We start from the raw sequence: 21,504 nt of genomic DNA, 5'->3' as shown, positions 1-21,504 counted from the left end.
ATTCGATAATATTTATAAGTAAAATAAGGTTATACCGATTTATATATCTCCTTACTTTTCTTATCTTTTATAACCTTTTAATATTAGTTATTTTATAGTATTAAAAAGATTATATAGCTACCTAGTAGAGAGAAAGATAAGAAATAGAATTAACTATATTAATAAACTTAACTTCCTTAAAGCGTACCCTATTATATAAAATAAAGTATTTAAATTAGAGACTATTAAGAATAGCTTTAGAGCTACTAGTTTAGTACTATTTATACCTAACCGAGTGATTTTAAAGCTTAATATTTAGCTTCGAACCCTAACCCCCCCTCTGAGCTAGAGGAGTAAATTAAGCTAGAATTTTATACTAAAAATACTAGCTAACGTATTCAGTAAGCGAGCTAGCCATATAAGCCAGCTAGCCACCCTACTAGAAACGCGTCCATCAATTAGCACTTAGTCAATTCAACCACCTACCATACCACTAATTCGCTCTTAAAGCTCTCAGAATTCAATAGAGAAAGAGGGTAGAATCTTATTAGCTATATAGGCTTTTTAAAAAAAAGAAATCTTATCAATTCGTGAAGTAGCCTGCCGATTTAACGTACCCCGTTCTACCCTTACTATACGCTTTAATAGCGTAAGAAATCGCGCGAATTCTCGCGCTAATTCCTAGAAATTAATTAAAACTAAAGAGGAATCTCTTTAGAAATAGATTCTATCTATAGATTCTTATAGATCTACTCCCTAGCCTTCTACTATATAAGAAATAGCGAATCTTTTACTTAAATAACGTAGAACTACCCTAGTTATTTTAGTTAGCGAAAAATAGGTATATAACTTTATAAAACGATATCCTCTCCTCTCCTCCCGATTCTTAAGATAATATAATTATAAATATACGAAATATAAAGACCTAAAAATTATTTAAGAGTAGTTTAATCTTATTAAAAAAACAGTCCTTAAATTTAGAATCGACCCTAATAATATTTATAACTTTAATAAGACTAGTTTTACGATAGGGTTAATAGCTACTATAAGGGTTATTATAAGGAATAAATACTATAGTTAGCGCTTACTTTTATAACCTAGAAATTATAAATAGGTAACTACTATTAAATATATAAATACTTTAGGTTAGGCCCTCCCTCTATATATTATTTTTAAAGGTAAACTCTTCCTAGAATCCTAGTTTAATAGCCTTCCTAAGGACTAGTGATTTAAGATTAGTTTTAATAGTTAGACTTCTAATAAAATTAGACTTCGCTAGCTTAAAAAGCTCTTTATTCTAGTAACTTCTATATATATAAAGGGAAGATATTAGCTTCTAGTACTTAATAGTTACAGAAGCTATTTAACCCTAAAATTCGATAAAATCTATAACTAAAATTAAATTATACTAATCTATATACCTCTATACTTTTCTTACCTTTTATAGCCTTTTAATATTAGTTACTTTATAGTATTAAAATGTATATATAGCCGGCTAGTTAAGATAAAAATAAGGAATAGAGTTAACTATATCGATAAACTTAACTTCCTTAAAGTATACCCCCTTATATAAATTAAAGCTTTTAAATTAGAGACTATTAAAAATAGCTTTAGAGTAGCTAGTTTAGTACTATTTATACCTAACTAGGTAATTTCTAAGCTAAATATTTAGCTTTAAACCCTAACCCCCCCTTTAAGTAGAGGGAGTAAATTAAGCTAGAATTTTATACTAAAAATACTAGCTATAGAGAAAGAATTACGTTAATAGGCTTTATTAATTAAAGCTTTACTTTATATAAGATTGTATAGCTTACTAAGTCCTTTAGATTATATATTAAACTAGCTTATAAAGAGCTTTTATCTTATAATATAAGGTACTATCTTACTCGCTAAAGAAAATAAGGAATTATATACTAAAAATAAGAAGAAGAAGTAAAAGTAGACTAGATCTTCGAGGTAAATAGATTATAAAGGAGGTCTTTTAGTTTAGGAGGTTTGTAAGTTACATTTAGAACTATTTAAGGCCTAAGTAGCGCGTATCAATACCTATCGTAAGTAGGTTTCAGCGGGTTTATAGCTAGCTCTATAGGCCAGAAGAGCGTGTAGAATATGCAGATTGCCGGGGCATAGAAGAGAGACCTACCTAGATAGATAAATCATCTTAGTTAAATTAATTTAATAGCGTTTTAGTTAAGATAAATGGAATTGAATTTAGTAGATTGCGTAGGGTGGCCAGCTGGCTTATATGGCCAGCTCGCTTACCGAATACGTTATAGAGAAAGAAATATATTAATAGGCTTCGTTAATTAAATCTTTACTTTATATAAGGTCTTATAGCCTACTAAGTCTATTAAATCGTATATTAGACTAGCTTATAAAAGGCTTCTGTCTTATACTATAAAGTACTATCCTACTCGCTAAAGAAAACTAGGAATTACGCGATAAAAACGAGAAGAAGAAGCAAAAGCGGACCCAATCTACTTAGTAGATAGACTATAAAGGAAGCCTTTCAGTTTAGGAGGTTCGTAAGCTACGTTTAGAACTATTTAAGGCCTAAGTAGCGCGTATTAATACCTATCGTAAGTAGGTTTTAGCGGGTTTACAGCTAGCTCTACAGGCCAGGCGAGCGTATAGAATATACAGATTGCCGGGGTATAGAAGAGAGACTTGTCTAGATAGATAAATCATTTTAGTTAAATTAATTTAATAGCGTTTTAGTTGAGATAAATGGAATTAAATTTAATAGGTTGGTCGTGGTGGTCTACTGGCTTACATGGACCACTCGCTTACCGAATACGTTATCTAAATATCTAATTTATAGGTTAGATATAAATGTAACGGATAAAGGTCTATATAATATAGAGACAAGGACTAAGGCTTGGTATACTAGATCGTGTATCTTTGTGATCGAACTATATGGGGTTTGTTACCTAATTACTACGTTATCTAACTTAACGATTTTACCTATAGTCTAGGATCCCCCTAGATCCCTCTAAATTCTGTAAGAAGTAGTCTTAGTATATAATAGATAATATAATTTAATCTCCTTAGTTATTATATCTTTATAAAGGATAAAGGTCCTTTTAGTTAATGGAATAGGGGTATAACGGATAAAGGTCCGTATGATACAGAGACAAGGATTGAGGCTTAGTAGATTAAAGATTTCCGTAAGCGAATCGTGCGGGGTTCGTTATCTAATCGCTACGTTATCTAACTTAGTTATTTTACCTATAGTCTAGGATCCCCCTAGATCCCTCTAAATTCTATAAGAATTAGTCTTAGTATATAAGAGATAATATATTAATCCCCTCCTAAGCTATTATATCTTACCTAGTTAATAGGCCTTATACCTATAGACTATATAATCTTATAATTCTAATTCTTTATCTTTAACTACCTAAGATATAATAGCTCCTTTAACTATATATAATAGCTTATAGAATAATATAGAAGTACTCAAGAATTCTACTTAAATTAGTAATAAATCGGAGATACTCTTATAAATTAAGGAATAAAAAGAAATCTAAACCTAGATCTAAAACCTTAAAGCCTAAGCTATAAAGTATAAAGCTAGAGTAGCTCTATAAGAACGCCTTCTTATAGCTAAAAGATTAGTAGTAGAAAATAAAGAAAAGCTTTAAGCTTTTAAAAAACTTATAGGAGGGTCCTAAACTAACTATAATTTATCTTTAGAAAGTAAATAAAGCTAGAAAGGAGAGATTAAATAAAATATTAGTAAATTCGAAAAAGATTTTAGTATTAAATAAAGAGAGGATTAACTAAATAACCTTAATATATTTTTTAAAGGTACCTTAAAAAATATATCTTAAAAAATATATCTTAAAGACTTAGAAGATTCTTATAGCTACTAACTATCTCTATACTATATATAAAGGAAAGTAGGTAATTTATAAATAAAAATACTGTGAGCATAATAGTATATAATAGCAGTATAAGTAAGATATATATATATTTATGGTGTGTGAGAAATGAGATATATATTACCGGTACTATCTAAGCAATCCTTAGATATATAATATACGGTAAACTATATTATGACTCATTCAATATCGCTATAAATAATGAAGTCATTTTATATTATTAATTATTATTAATGGCTTTCTATAATATTCTATACTGCTAGTATTTGCCTTCTAACTAGCTATATAAAGAATGATTATTTTTACTAGCTAGTATAATAAATAAGACGAATAATAATATATTCACCCTCTATCTATCCTAAAATAGCTAAGTATAGTCCTTACTATATCCTATATAATTATATTATATAAGATATAAAGCTTATCTAATCTAACTTCCTACTAAATATTATAACCTATCCTTAGGCTATAATATATTATCTGCTAAATTGCTGATAGGTTATGAGCCCGGCTTGACACTTATTTCCTAAATAGGAAATACCGAAGTAACGCTGAGCTATCTCTACCTTATCTCTGAATAATTTCTAAATACTATATTTAGTATATTTATATACTATTTATAGTATTATATAATTTACTATATATAGTATATACTACTATATATATATCTCTCTTTATATTTCTCTAATATATTTATATATCTTACTATAGCTTCTTTAGATAAGATATATCTCCCTAAACTTAAAGGTTCGGAGAACTATACTATATAGTCTATTAGGGTTAAAGTAGCCTTAATAAAAGATAACCTATATATGCCTATAGAGACTCCCTCTGTTAGTGTTAAAAATAATAAGGCTATATTAGTCTTAAAGCTTTATTATAATAATGGCCCCCTCCTATATCTAAAAGATATAGAGAGTGCTAATAAGGCCTAGCTTTATTTAGAAGCCCTATATAACCCTAAGGGTTTTACTACTAAATATTTAACCCTAAAAGATTTCTTTAATATTATATTAAATAATTTTAATTTAATAGAAGAATATCTTAATAGGGTTAAAACCCTAGTTAATAACCTTAAGGGTAAAGGTATTAAACTACCTAATTAGGTAGTAATAGCCTAGGTTCTTAATAGTCTAAATAATAACTATAAAGGGTTTATTTAAAATATAACCTAGTCTTTAAGAAATAACCCTAATTTATATATAGCTAAAACTCTATTTTCTAGCTTAATTAACGAAGCTAGAGGTAGAGAATCCTATATATATAAGGGTAGTTATTATACAAATATTATAATACTTAAATATAAGTATTATAAATCGTATAAAAATAGGCCTTTTAAAGGAAAATACTACTAGTATTATAAGCTTACTAGTTATAATACTAATAACTACTAGCTACTATTTCCTAATCTAGCCCCTAAGGGCTAGATTCTAAAAGGTAAAGGGGCTAAAAAGACTATTAAACCCCTAATTCCTACTACTAAGGAATTATATAATAGAGCTAAAATCTAAAACCTAGGTTTAGCCCTAAGATTCCTAAAGATTATAAATAACAAGATTAGATTATATCTAATATAGTAGATATACCTAAATCTACTAAAGATATAGATATATTATCTAATCTATCTAATTTACCTAATAAATTAAATAAAAAGCTATATACTAGGGTTAATAACCAGCCTAATAAATAGGCTAATAATTAACTACTAGGTATAGGCGATAACCTAGAAGAGGTATATCCTCTTTTAATATATAGTACTAAGATATTAGCTAAAAAACTACTAGATAATATAGGGCTAAACCCTATACTAGAAAAAGTGGATTTTATACTTAATAGTACTACTACTATTAGTACTATATATAAATTAAATTATCTTTGTTTTTATAAGCCTACTACTACTATAGTTAGGTAGGGTAAAGCTAATACTCTTAAAGTAACTTATAAAGGTAATATATATATTAAATCTACTACTAGTTATATATACTTACTAAGAAATGTATATTATATACCTAATTTAGGTATTAATCTTATTAGTATATACTAGTTAGATAATTTAATAGCTCTATTTATAAAAAATAAGGTATATTTATATATACCTCTAAAAAGAATAGTTACTATAGCTAATAAGAAAGATAATCTATATTATATAAGAGCTACTATATTATAAAAGGCTACTAATACTATATCAGTTACTAGGATTGATTACCCTAGTATACCTATTAATAGTACTAATAGCTATATCCCTAAAAGGACTATCGATAATAGTATAGTTAATACTATTAAAAAGTAGTATATAAGATTAGGGTATATAAATATTTAGCCCTTAAAAATTATCCTATTAAAAGCCCTAGGGGTTAATATAACCCTAAAATATATTAAGGTATTCTTAGATAAAAAATATAAGGTATATTTATTATCTAAAGATAATAGATATATATATAGGAAGTTAGATAATCCTACTAAATATAATATTTTAGATAGGATTTATAGTGATTTAGGTAAACTATTACTACCTACCTATAATAAATATAGGTATTATATTACCTTCCTAGATAAAAAATCTAGATATCTATAGATTACCTTACTTTATTATAAAGATAGTGCTTATAAAGTATTTAAAAATTTTAAAGCCTTAATAGAAAACGCTATAAATAAGAAGATTAAGTAATTCTTTATAATAAAGGTAGAGAATATATTAATAAACCCTTTTAATTAGCCCTAACTAAATATAGTATTAGTTATATAACTACCCCTAGTTATACTAAAGAACCTAATAGGTTAATTAAAAGAATAAATCTTACCCTATTTAATAAAGTAAGAGTAGTACTTATTTAATCTAAAAGCCCTAATTATCTATAGGGAGAAGTACTCTAAGCTATTACCTATATATATAATAAGACCCCTTATAAGGCTTTAAGATTTATAACCCTATATAAAGTATTAAATAGGGTAAGACCTAATATATCTAATATTAGGACTTAGGGCTCTCTAGCCTATTATTATATGAATATATATAAAACTAAGCTATCTCTTAGAAAGGAAGAAGCTATATTAATAGGTTATAGTAATTATAACTATTATAAATTATAGGACTATAAAAGGCGAAAATACCTATAGTCTAGGGATATTACTATATATAAAAATATATTTAGTAATATAAATCCCGATAATATTAGGGCTATTATTAATAGCCCTAATAGTCCTAATAAGTAAAATCTAAGCTCCCTAAACCCTAGGGAAGCTAGTATAGATCCTATTAATCCTATTAAGGATAATAAAGATAGTAATAATAATAAAATAATAACTAGAGGAGAAACCTCTAGAATTACTACTAACCCTAATTATAGGGTAGAGGTACAAATCCCTATATTATATACTATAAAGGATACTATACTTAGACTACGATATCGCCTATAGACAGGCGGGTAGGCATAGCCTATAGGCCTTATATAAGCGGGAAATAGGCCCTATAGATAGGCCTATAGACAGGCCCTACCCTTAGGGCCCACGGGCCGTAGGCGTTATAGGCGCCTATAGGCCTTTTTAGTAAGCAAAATTAGCGTAATACATAATCGTTTTTAATAAATTTTAAAATATTTCAACTAAATTTATATTTTTAATATACTTATAATTATAATTCCGGATTTCTAATAAGATATATATAAATATATAGTGTAATTTACTATATATCTAATTTTTATATATATTCAAGACAACTTTATAATATAGTAGGTATAGTAGGTATGCCCGCGATAGGTATACCTATAGGCCGTAGGCATTATAAACGGGCACTCGAAAATCTAAATAGCCTACCGCCTACCGTAGACGGGCGATAGGCACCTCCTAGGTACCTATAGACGGGCGATATCGTAGTCTAACTATACTAGCTAACTATATTAGCTTTATAGAGACTAATATAGATAGTAGGTTTATACTAACTACCTTACTATTATCTAAACCTAATAGCTTTAATAAAGCTAAGTAGGTTATTTAAAGATTTTATTAAAAACTAGGTATTAACTTCCTAGAAACCTTTTCTACTACTTATAGAACTAAGTCTTAGTATCTAATATTAATAATAGTAGTTAATAAAGGCTAGTACGTACTATAATATAATATTAAAAATGCCTTTATATATACTAATATAGATACTAATATATATACTATCTTACCTATAGGAGTATATAATAACCTAAAAAAGTGCTACTATTTAAAGAAAGTACTATATAGTCTAAAACAAAGCCCTAGGCTTTAATATAACTATCTATCTAATATATTAGCTAAATTCGGATTTAGGGTTTTTATATACGATAAAGGTATATATATAAACCCTAAAGATAAATATATATTAATATATTACGTTAATAATATATTAGTAATATATAAGGATTTAAGCTATATATATAATATAGTAGCTAAAATTAGTAACTATATAAAGATAGAAGAAATTAGTATAGTATCTTTATTTTTAGGTAATAGTATAACTATTAACTATAAAGATAAGATACTATATATAGACTAAAAAGGGTATATAGAGAAGATATTAACTAAATTCTCTATATATAATAATCCTAGTTATAAGCCTATTAAAATACCGGGTAAACCGGGGCGGCTAAAGCTTAGAAAAGGTACTACTATAGTAAGCCCTAATAATATTAAAGAATATTAGAAATAAATAGGGTCTTTACTCTATCTAGCCCTAAAGACTAGGCTAGATATAACCTTTACTACTATATACTATACTAGATATATAAATAATCCTAGTAAGGACTATTTTATAGCCTTTAATAGGATCTAGAAATATCTATTAGTATATCCTAATATAGGACTAGTATATAATTACTTAGGTAATAACCTATATATTAAAGGTTATTCTAATACTGATTAGGGCAATAATTTAGATTGAAGAAGATCTATATTAGGCTATATATTTAGCCTAAGCCCTAATATAGGGCTAAATAACCCTATTAGCTAGAATTCTTAACTATAAAAATTAATAACACTTAGTAGCTATAAAGCAGAGTATATAGCTTTAAAAGAGGCTACTAAAGAGGCTATATATCTAGCTAATATATTTAATTCTTTAAATATAGAGCTAGACCTAGGGTATATAAATACTATACCTACTATCTTAGTTAATAGTAAATTAGCTAAGAAGCTAGCTAAGAATCCTAAATTTTATAAGCGATTAAAGTATATTAAAATAATATATTATTTTATAAGGTAAGCTATATTAGAAGGTAAAGTAACTATTAATCAAATACCTTCTAAATATATAATATACGGTAAACTATATTATAACTCATTTAATATCGCTATAAATAATAAAGTTATTTTATATTATTAATTATTATTAATAGCTTTCTATAACATTCTATACTACTAGTATTTGCTTTCTAACTAGCTATATAAAGAATGATTATTTTTACTAGCTAGTATAAAAAATAATAAGAATAATAATATATTCACCCTCTATCTATCCTAAAATAGCTAAGTATAGTCCTCACTATATCCTATATAATTATATTATATAAGATATAAAGCTTATCTAATCCAACTTCCCCACTAAATATTATAACCTATCCTTAGGCTATAATATATTATCTGCTAAATTGCTGACAAATACCCTAAAGATATATTAAATTAAGAGACTTTCTAAGAATAGATAAAGATACTCTTTAGGAATTTATATAATATTACTACTAATATCTTTATTAAATTTTAAGAAGTTATAATAAAGCCTTTATAGGACCTTTATAATTTTAAAACTTACTTTAAATTACTAGAGAATTACTTACTAAACTAAAGTAAATAATAGAGGGCCTAGATATTATTTATAAAACTATAGAAACCTCTCTAAAATATTATAATTATTACTAATAATAGTATACTACCTACTATATAGGATAAAATATCGAAACTAGTATCTACCCTATACTATATCTATTTTATATATTAGAAAAGAAAGGAATTCTACCTTTAATACTAAGATAAATACTAATAGGGAAATTACTATAATTCGATCTTAAATTACTTACTTACTAAATTACCTAGAGTATAAGAAAGAGGATAATTTAGAGAAAAGGGTTAACTATAAAATTAATTTAGAAATAGAGGCTAAAAATATAGGCCTTTAACTTACTAAAGGAATTTATAGAGTTTAATAAATACTATACTAACTTAAAAAGGAAATAGTACCTATTTAATACCGAAAAACCTTTATTTTATTTACTAGAGTATAAGCTATTAAGTAAATAAATACTTATAAAAAGATATTATAGTTTAAGTAATTAAGTTAAACTAACTAAAGAAGTTAGGAAAAGTAAAAGAGTTAGATTAAGTCCTAATATACTAGCTTAATACCTACTAATTAAGATAGTAGTATATCTTTATATACTAATTATCTTTAGAAATAGTAATAAAATATATATAGATCTAGATACTAATATAGAATATAATATAGTTAGTAAAAAGTTTATATTTAAAAATAAACTACTAGCGGCCCCCTTTTCTTCTCTATTACTAAAAAGTGTCGCTCTAGATTAACTATATACCTATAGTATATTCTAAGTACTATTTATAATAAAAGACTCTTAAGGTATTAAAAAGATAGTTAAATAAGCCTATATTAGTATAGATAGGGATCTAAGACTAGAAAGAAGCCCTATCCTTTTATTTAAGACCTTTATTAATAAATTTAATATTATCCTATATCCTAGTATTAATAAATAGTAGTTTAGAGTAAAAAACTTTAAACTCTAAAACCCTTATAGATTTACTAAATAGTCTCGAAATACTACTATTATTTATACCTTAATTAAAATACTAGAAGAAGTCTAGCTACTTAATAAAGATACTAGTAAATTAAGACTAGATTAGGACTAAATTCCCCTTAAATTAGAAGCGTACCTTAATATATTTAACTATAAAAAGGTAGGTATACTACTAAGAATAAAAGCCTCTAACTATATTATTAAACTTAAAGAGAGTAAAACCCTATCTTTTAGCCTAATTTACCCTCTCTTATAAATAGAGCTTAAGGAACTATAGGCTTATATTATAAATAATATTAAGAAAGGATAGATCTAGCCTTTAAAGAGTCTAGTAAGAGGGCTAATCTTATTTATCTTAAAGAAAGATAAGGGTCTATACTTATATATAGATTACTAAGGACTTAACTATATTTTAATAAAGAATCGCTACCTACTACCTCTTAAGAGCTAAATATTTTAGTAAGGTTAATATTAAAGATACCTATTACTAAATATAGCTATAAGAAGGTAATAAATAGAAGATAGCCTTATAAACTAAATATAGCTATTTTAAATATATAGTTATACCCTTTAGTCTCTTAAATATACCTACTACCTTCTAGAGCTATATCTATATAGCGCTAGTAAGGCTAGTTAATATTATTTATATAGTATATTTAAATAATATCCTAGTTTTTATAAAGGATCAAAAGTCTTATATAATAGCGCTTTAATAGATCTTTAAAAGGCTATAAAAAGTAGAGCTTTATATAAAACCCTCTAAATATATATTCTATTAGGAAAAAGTTGAGTTCCTAGGGTTTATTATAGATAGTTTAGGAGTAAAAATAGACTAAAGCTATATTTAAGTAATCTAAGAATAGGAAGAACCTAAGAGTTACTATAATATCTAAGTCTTTCTAGGATTTTATAATTTTTACTACCGCTTTATTAAGAGATATTTATAAATATCCTTACCCCTTATATCTATAATAAAAGGGAGTAAAAATAGAAAAAAGCTAGGTTAAGTATCGCTAAATAGTACTAAATTAGTAGCTTTTTAGTACCTAAATAAGTATTTTAATTAGTATCTCTATTATATTACTTTAATCTAAAAAAAATATATTAAGTTAGAAATAGATATATTAAACTAAGGAATAGGAGGAGTTCTCTTTTAACTAAATAATAAAGGATAATAGTATCTAGTCGCCTTTTAGTTAAAGAAATTCTTAAGACTAGAGCTTAATTATCTAATTTTAGATTAAGAGCTATTTACTATTATTTATTCCTTCTAATATTAGAGATACTACCTAGATAGTAGTAAGTACCTTATTAAAGTATTATTAGATTATACTAATTTATATATATTTATAATATAGTAGAAACTTAATAGCTAATAAGCGCGTTAGTATATATTTCTTACGCCTTTTAACTTTATTATAAAATATAAGCCTAGAAAGATAAACCTTATAAATAAGCTTTCTAGAATTCTAAACTCTAAATAAGTAATTATAGGAAAGGAATTAATAACCTTAATTTAAAACTAAATTATAAGTAATTAACCCCTAGACCTAATAGAGGCTAAAGAGGAAATAGCTCTAAATATCTAAAGGATTTTAGAAGCTAAGAATCTAGATATAGATTATAAGTATAATTTAGAAGAATATAACTTAAGATTTAAGCTAAAATTAAATTAAGAGATTAAATAAGTAGAGCCTAGATCTAATATACTTATTAAAATAATAGCGAAATATATAAGCCTAAATATAGATAACTAGTCTAAATAGTAAGAACTATATAATAAATTAGATATTCTATTTAATCTTATAGATACTAAAAATATAGTAATCTAGTTAATTAGTATAAATACTATCGATATTCTTAAATAAGTAGGAAAACTCTTATCTAGATAATCTAAGAATAAACCGCTAAAAAGGTAATATATTATTCCTAAAACCTAGTAGTAAAGGCTAGTTAGTAGATACCTTAGGCTTACTATAGTACTAAGGACGTCTATATATACTAAAAAAGGAAGGCCTCTATATTAAGTTAATATAAATATATTATAATAATTATATAACTAGCTATTTTAATAGAGTAAAGACTAAAGAACTCCTTTAAAGAGAATACTATTAAATAAATCTATAAGTAGATATATAGAGATATATTAAATCCTATATAATATACTAAATGATATAGATACTAAGGTATTATCCCTTTAATAAGCTTAAATTACTACTAATTCTACTATAGCCTTTTACTAGATTATTAATAGACTTTATTATAGGATTACTTTAATTAATCTAGAAAGGAAAGATAGTAGATACTATTCTAGTAATTATAGACTATTTCTTAAAATAGTACCTTTTCTCTTTAATTTTAATAATAATAGATACTTTAGAATTAGCTAAGTATTTCTATTATAATATTAAACTAAAGTTTAGGCTACTAAATAATATTATATCTAACTAAGGATCTATTTTTATAAATAGATTTTAGTTAAAACTATATTATATATCTTAGGTAAAACTAAGGTACTTAATAGTATTTTATCCCTAAATTAATAGCTAAATAGAATAGATAAACTAAATACTTAAGTACTACCTCTAGTACTTTATTAATAAATAATAGAAAATATAGCCTATACTCTTATATATAGTAGAGTTTATATATAATAATACTATTAATATAATAATTAAAATATCGCCTTTTTAAGCCTTACTAAGCTATAACCCTAATTTTTAAATATATACTAAAGATAGTAGTATAGAGAAGGAGGTATTAATAGTAGTATCACGAATTAAGAAGCTTTAAAAGCTCTGTAAAAAGCTATAGGAAGTATAATAAAATATAACTAAATTATAAGTAAATTATTATAATAAGTGCTATAAAGAAATAATATTTAAGAAAAATAATCTTATAGCCTTCTTAATAAAGAACCTATAGCTAAAGGAAGGTATAATAAAGAAGCTATTACTAAGATAGACAGGACCTTTTAAGATCCTTAAATATATTAGAAAGTAAGTATACTACTTACTACTCCCTAACTAATATATAGCGATCTATAATATATTCCCTATCTTACTACTATAACTATAGTATTAGTATAAAAGAGAACTAGAATAATTACCCTTACTTAAACTAGTAGATAATAATAAATAGAAAGTAGAAGAAATAAAAGATAATTAGTAATTTAAAGATAAACTATATTATTTAGTTAAATAATATAGCTAGCTATTAAAATATAATTAATAGATATCTAAAAGTATAATAGTAAATATACTTAAAGATTATCGCTAGATATAAAAAGACCTAGAAGAAAATAAGAATAACTATAGAAAATATAGGATATTATTAAAATAATACTAACCTATTATAGTTATACTTAAGGGGATAGAGGGAATATATTTAAGTATATCTTAAGAGAACTAATAGTAGTAGTATCTATTTTATTATTATAGGTAGTACTAATTAGGTTATAAATCTCCTTATAAAAGGCTATAATCCCTATATACTAACTATAAGCTAACTCTTTAGTAACCTATAAATAAAGGTAATAACTAGCCTTATTTCTAAGCTTATCCTAATTATAGGCTAGATTAGTAAAAGGAGGTAGGGGAACTACTAAAAGCTCTAATTAAAGACTTAGTTAATATATATATTCTTAGTAAACTCAAAGGTAAGGTTAATAATAAATAGGTTATAAATAATATACTTATAAGTTAAGGATAGAGTATACCTAGGGAATATAGGTCCTAAGAAAAGAGTATATATATTAGTAAGTCTTAATAAAATTATTAAAACTAACGATAAGGTACTAAATATATATTGTAATACCCTTAATAAAATTATAAAGTAGTAGTAAATTAATATCTTTATTAACGTCTCTAAAGATAAGGCTATATCTATTATTAGAATTAGCTTAGACCTTATGTTATGTGTTAATTCTTCGATGAAAGAGTGTAATTTAACGGAAATACTAAGTACGGAGAATAAAATAAAAGAAGAAGAAAGAAACGAATCCCCTGACGTCTTTGTGCGCTCGTATAGGTAGCAATACTAAACATTGTAAATATCGTCTATAATTGCTCCTAATCTAGAACTCTAACCGAAGTTAGGACCTAGTGGTAGAATCCTACCTATAGTACTTAGATTATAATATAACCCCTGCCTAAAACTGTATTTAGTCCCTAAATACTAGTTTATTATCGTCGATATAATCTTTAAGAACTCAATCTTCTTTATTAGTATCTAGCTATTCTTAGAGATATAGAGGGGGCTTTAGCTTACCTAGGTATTATATATCGAAATCCTATATCTTTCTTAGTATATATTTTATATTACCTATAGGATACTATTATAGATCAAGGTCGTGTCCTAACTATTATATCCTATATTATAGCTTCCGATAATACGTCCTAGTATCTAGGATTTTCTTAATCTCCTATTTATCTATCTTCCTAACCTATATTAGTAGAGATAGGTCTATTTATTAACCTTTTAAGGGTTCTGTTATCGCTACCTTCTGTAACTTACTTAAATAGAAAATAGGGTATACTTAAATTACCTTAGGTAGCTCTAATTTATAAGAATTACCTACTTTCTTATTAATCCTATAGGGTCTGCTAGTAAGGTAGGATAACTTTCTACTTAGCTAATCTAGAAGCTAGTCTTTTATTATAATAAAAACTAAGTCTCCTATATTAAAGTCTTCTTCTCTCTAATATTTATTCGCTTATTAAATTTATAACTACTATAACTTTATAATTTACTCCTTAGTTTACGACTAGATATCTTATAGCTAAGAAAGTATCTAACGTATTTCACTACCGAGCTACGCACACCCCCGAGCTGCGCAGCCCAGAACACATAGTGGAAGCGATAAATTACAATATAATATTTCAACAACGGTTGTCTATATCAGTTTTTCCTTGTAGCCAAATGCTTTTTATGTGATATCTAGCCACTTATTAGAATCTAGGGGACTTTAACAAACTAGTGACTGAGATATATATATTTCAAGAGTTTAGCAATGTATTTTTCGATACCATAACAATGCAAGCTCTCGATTTATTTAAAACTGATATAAGATATTTGAAATGCTTATCAATTGCTATCAGCGAGTAATGAAATCAAATAAAAGCGTTGGTTGCTGAAATATCATGTCTTAATTTATCGCTTTGACTATTTGTTCTGGGCTGCGCAGCTCAGTGGTTTGCGCAGCTCGGTAGTGAAATACGTTATAACGTATTCGGTAAGCGAGTCGGCCATGTAAGCCAGTCGGCCACCCCACCCAAAACGCGTCCATTAATTAGCACTTAGTCAATTCAACTACCTACCATGCCACCAATTCGCTCCCGATTCTCTAGCAATTCAGTAGAGCAAGAGGGTAGGATTTTATTAGCTATTCAGGCTTTTAAAAATAAAGAAATCTCTTCAATTCGTGAAGTGGCGCGTCGATTTAATATACTACGTTCAACCCTTCAAGATCGACTACGGGGCCTCTAAAATCGCGCGATTTCTCGCGCCAATTTTTATAAGCTTACTAAAATTAAAGAAGAATCTCTTAAAAAATAGATTCTCTCTATAGATTCTTATAGAGCTATACCCCGGTATACTTCGGTATAAGAAATAGCGAATCTTCTCTTTAAAAAGCGTAGAACTACCCCGGTTCTTTCGGTTAGTAAAAAATAGGTATATAACTTTATAAAATAGTACTCTCTCCTCTCCTCTTAGTTCTTAAAACGATATAATTATAAGTATACGAAATATAAGGATCCTAAAATTATAGGGGAGTAGTTTAATCTTATTAAAAAAACTATCCTATAATTTAGGATTAACCTAGATAATATCTATAACTTTAATAAGACTAGTTTCGCTATAGGCTTAACTACTACTATAAGGGTAGTTTTAAAAAGTAAATACTATAGTTAGCGAGTACTTTTATAACCTAGAAATCGGGAATAGGTAATAGCTATTAAGTATATAAATACTACTAGTTAGGCCCTCCCTCTATATATAATTTTTAAAGGTAAGGTCTTTATTAAATCTTAGTTTAACCAGCTTCCGAGTAATTAGCGATTTAAAGTTAGTCCTAATAGTTAGACTTCTAATAAAATTAAACTTTATTAGCTTAAAAAGCTCTTTATTCTTATAACTTTATCGCGTATAAAGGGGAGATATCGGCTTTTAATACTTAATAGTTACGGAAGCTATTTAACCCTAAAGTTCGATAAACTTTATAAAAAAAATTAGATTATACCTATCTATATACCTCCGCACTCCTCTTACCTTTTATAGCCTCTTAATATTAGCTATTTTATAGTATTAAAACGTACGTATAGTCGACTAGTTAAATTAAAAATATAAGCTAAGATAAATTATATTAATAAACTTAACTTCTTTAAAGCGTACCCCCTTATATAAATTAAAGCTTTTAAATTAGAGACTATTAAAAATAGCTTTAGAGTAGCTAGTTTAGTACTATTTATACCTAACCGAGTGATTTTAAAGCTTAATATTTAGCTTCGAACCCTAATACCCCCCCCCCCTTGAGTTAGGGTAATAATTTAAGCTAGAATTTTATACTAAAAACACTAACTACTAAGAAAAATCTACGTTAGTAGGCTTCGTTAATTAAAGCTCTACTTTATATAAAGTCTTATAGCCTACTAAGTCCTTCCGACTGTATATTAAATTAACTTATAAAAGGCTTCTGCCTTATAATATAAGGTACTATTTTACTCGCTAAAGAAAACAAGGAATTACACGCCGAAAACGAGAAGTAGAAGTAAAAGCGTACTTAATCCTAAAGGTAGATACCCGCTAAAGAAGGTCTCTTAGTTTAAGAAGCTTCTTAATTAATTACTAGGGGGGTAGAAGCAGTAGAAGTACCTATACCCCTGCCGCAAATAAGCGACTCGCCGGGTTTACACCTACGTATACAGGCCCTACTAAGGTATAGTAGGTACGGAAAAATAGGCCATAAAATCAATAGGTGCCCCTATAGATAGATGATTTTACTATATTTAATTTAATGGCGTTTTAGTTAAGATAAATAGAATTGAATTTAGTAGGCTAGGTAGGGTGGCCGACTGGCTTATATGGCCGACTCGCTTACCGAATACGTTACTACTTCCTACTTACTTAATATAACTCCTTTTCGATCTCTCTAGTCGAATATTATTACTAGTTTATACCTTTATTCTATAAATAAAAGTAACTTCTTTATTATATCCTATAGTAGAATTAATACTATAAAATTAACTATCGGGAGTAACTTTAACTAGTTATCCTAATTCTACTCTATATATAGATATAGTTATTAAGCTATATACTAGTTAGTAATCTTACTCTATTTATTTATTTAGGAGTAGTAAGCTATTAATAATTTTCTTTTAATTCTAAGGATTCTATAGAATTTAGCTTAGAATTCTAATATAAACTATCTACCTTAGTCTAATATAATCGTCTCTAGAATCCCTAAAATCTAGATTATATAGTCGATAAATAAGTAGGCTGTTTACTTTACCTTTATTTCTTTCTTATAGGGGATTAATATTAGTCTCTTACTTAAATAGTCTATAATTATAAGTACTATATTATATCTATAATAATCCTTTAGGAAAGAATAGAAGTCTATTAAGAAATACTACTAGGATCTCTCTAAAATTAGTAATAGTTATAGTAAACTTAGTATATAGTCCATTTAGGCCTTTATATACTTATAGACTAAGTAATTATTAATATATTACTTTATATTAGTTACCTACTTATACTAGGAATATCTTTCTATAACTAGCTTCTTTATCTTTTTAATCTTAAGGTAAGTTATTAAAGGCTATTAGTAAATTTTATTAAGTAGTTAAGCGCAGAGGTCTCCTTTATTAAGTACCTTAAGTCGCTCCTTATAAAGTAGTAACTTATCTTATATTATCTACTTTAGATTACCTCTTAATTAAGCTAACTAGTAAAGCTCGTCTAGTTCTAAATTTTAATAATTAAATATATAGATACGTTTAATAATCTCTATCTTATTAGATTATATAAAGGCTAAATAGGCTAGTATTACCCCCTCTTCTAAGTACGATTTTAGTAGTATTATAAAGTTTCGACTATTATCTATATAGGGGGTTTCCTTTCTTAATAGGGTATTAGTAATAGTGTTTTTCTTACCTAGCTAATACTTAATTATAAAGTAGAATTAAGATAGGAATTCGCTTTATTATACTTATTATCTATTTATTTATTAGGTTATTATAAAGTATTCTAAGGACTTACTAAGTAGTCTATAAGGATCTTAAATTAATCCTTTTAGGTTAATCTTTTAAGCTCTAGCCTCTACTCCTATAAGGTATAAATAATAGCTAAGAGCTCTTTATTCTAGACCTTATAGTTAAGCTTAGATAGTTATATTACCTTTAAATAGAAGGCTACTAGGTATTAAAAATTATCTTACTTATAGTACTAAATAAGTATAGCTCTAAGTATATTATTAGATATATTTATTTCTACTTTAGTTTACTACGCTAGGTTATAGTAGCGTAATATTTAGGCCTTGATAAATCACGCGGTACCAGTACCGCGGTACCAGTAACGTGCTATGACTAAGGGTTCACTCCGGTCTCTGCGGTACTAAGCTTGGCGGTACTAATACTCTGGTCCCGTACCGTAGTACCGTAACGGTAGTACTACGGTACTATAAATAGTGCAAATATAGCTAAATTTATAGGATCCTATGATTTGTATAAGTTATATAGAAAATCTATATATTTTTAGGTATTTAGCTTATAGCTTCAAAATCCCTAACAGTTATAAATTATAATATATAAAATTTAATAATCTTAAAAATCTTTATTCTAAAGTCTACCTCTACTTCTTTATATATATATATTTATCCTTATCTCTATAGCGCTTCCGCTCTCTCTAGGGACGCTAGCTTTTAGAGACCTATCTTTAAGTAATTAAAATACTTAGTAAGGGGAGTTTAGTTAAGTTATCCTCTATACTATTAGTATCGTCGTTTTTACTATTACTATTAGCCTTACTACCTTCCTCTTTATTATTACCTTCCTCTTTATTATTACCTTCCTCTTTATTATTACTAATTATAACTATATTATAATTAAGGAGCTGTTCTTCTTCCTCTATATTAGCCTCTAGCTATTTAGTCAGATCTTTACTTCTTATAGAAAGCTAAGGTTTAGAACTTTCTATATTAAATCTAGTTAAATAATAAAATATTATTAAATCCTAGATAGTCTTTATATTAAGAGACCCGCGTTAGTAGTAATAGATATTATAAGCGGAGCTAAATAAGTACTCTATACTTATATTAGTAGTAGGAATTAAGAAGATATCTTATATAAGGGCTATAAGTATTAGGAACTCCTTCTTATAAAGTCTCTAGAATTAATATAAATTATCTTTATTAATACCTAAAATAATTAATTAACTATAGACTTAAGATTAGTAAATAATATATATATAAAGATTAAGATATCCTTAAAGTTCCTCTTACTAATATAGCTTTCCTAATATTAGAGTCTAACTTTTTAGCTAAGCTTAGGCTAATAGACTAGATATTATAGTACTAGCTAGTACCTTACCTTTATCTACTACCTATATATTCGGCTAATCTTAGAAGTACTTTTTAAAGTAGGAATATAAAGAGCTTTTATATTTATAATACTAATCTTAGTTATTACTAACCTAATTATTACCTTTAAAGTAGTTTAACTTATATAATAGGGTAAGAATTGTCCCTATTATATAAAGATATCTATAAGCTTCTTTAGTATTATAATAGTAGACTAAGAGTTTCTATTTACTAGCTTTTAAAGCCTATAATATAGCCTATTTCTATAGGACTCTCTTCTAAACTAATAGACACTAGGTATCTTTAAAATAGTAGAATAGTATATTATATACTTTAAAGATAGAGGATATAGTTATATCCTTAATTTTAGAGAGTCTAATAATCTATATATAGAAGGGCTTTATAATATAAAGAAGGTAATTAACTTATCGCTACTCTTATAGACTAAGTTAAAATTAAAGCTAGTTATATACTAAGTAGTAGGAGTTAAATACTTAAAAAAGGTAGTTTACCTATTAGAGTATTAGATATATAGAGTTCTAGTAAGTCTAGATATCTTATATTAGTATAAGCTTTAGCTTAACCTTTTAAAAATTTAAGAAGAGTTCTTTTTACTAAGGGCTTATATTAATAAAGACTATAAAAGTATAAATCTATAGTATTAGTTAGGGATAATAAAAGAAGAAATATAGGATATAGCTTACCTTTATAAGGGTATAGATAACGCCTTCTTTAGACTTTACTTATTATAGCGTAATACTATAATCTTCCTCTAACTATATAATATAGGCTATATTATTCTTTAGATTAACTTTTATTAGTCTAAGGAGGTCTTTTAGGCTAAGCTAAATAATATAAGTAAGATATAGGATTTATATAATATATATATAGTTTAGAAGGTTTAATACTTTAATTAACTAATAGAGACTTTTTATTAGTATTTTATTATTTAATATACTATCGGTAGTTACTATAAGTACTCGATTAATAATATTATACTTAATAAGTACTTATTAAAGGATACTACTTAAATAACTATTAGTATACTAACTATATACTAGTTAAAATCTAAGGAGAATCTTATAATAATCCTAATTAGTATTAAGGAAGTAGCTAGTAATAGTAATAAATACCTATTTAAATAGGGATATCTAATAGTTAAGAGTAATTAAGATCTTTACACTAGTTAGAAAATAGGAAAGTACCTTATACTAGTCTATTTAGATAATTACTTTAAGGTAACGTTATATAGTCTTTAGTATAAGGAGTAGAGGTATCTCTTTTAATAAATAGG

The sequence above is a fragment of the Penicillium griseofulvum genome (genome assembly GCF_001561935.1).
Source record: "Penicillium griseofulvum strain PG3 chromosome Unknown contig_79, whole genome shotgun sequence".
NCBI lineage: Eukaryota > Fungi > Ascomycota > Eurotiomycetes > Eurotiales > Aspergillaceae > Penicillium > Penicillium griseofulvum.
The sequence above is the reverse complement of the archived record's forward strand: the minus strand, read 5'-3'. Positions refer to the sequence as shown.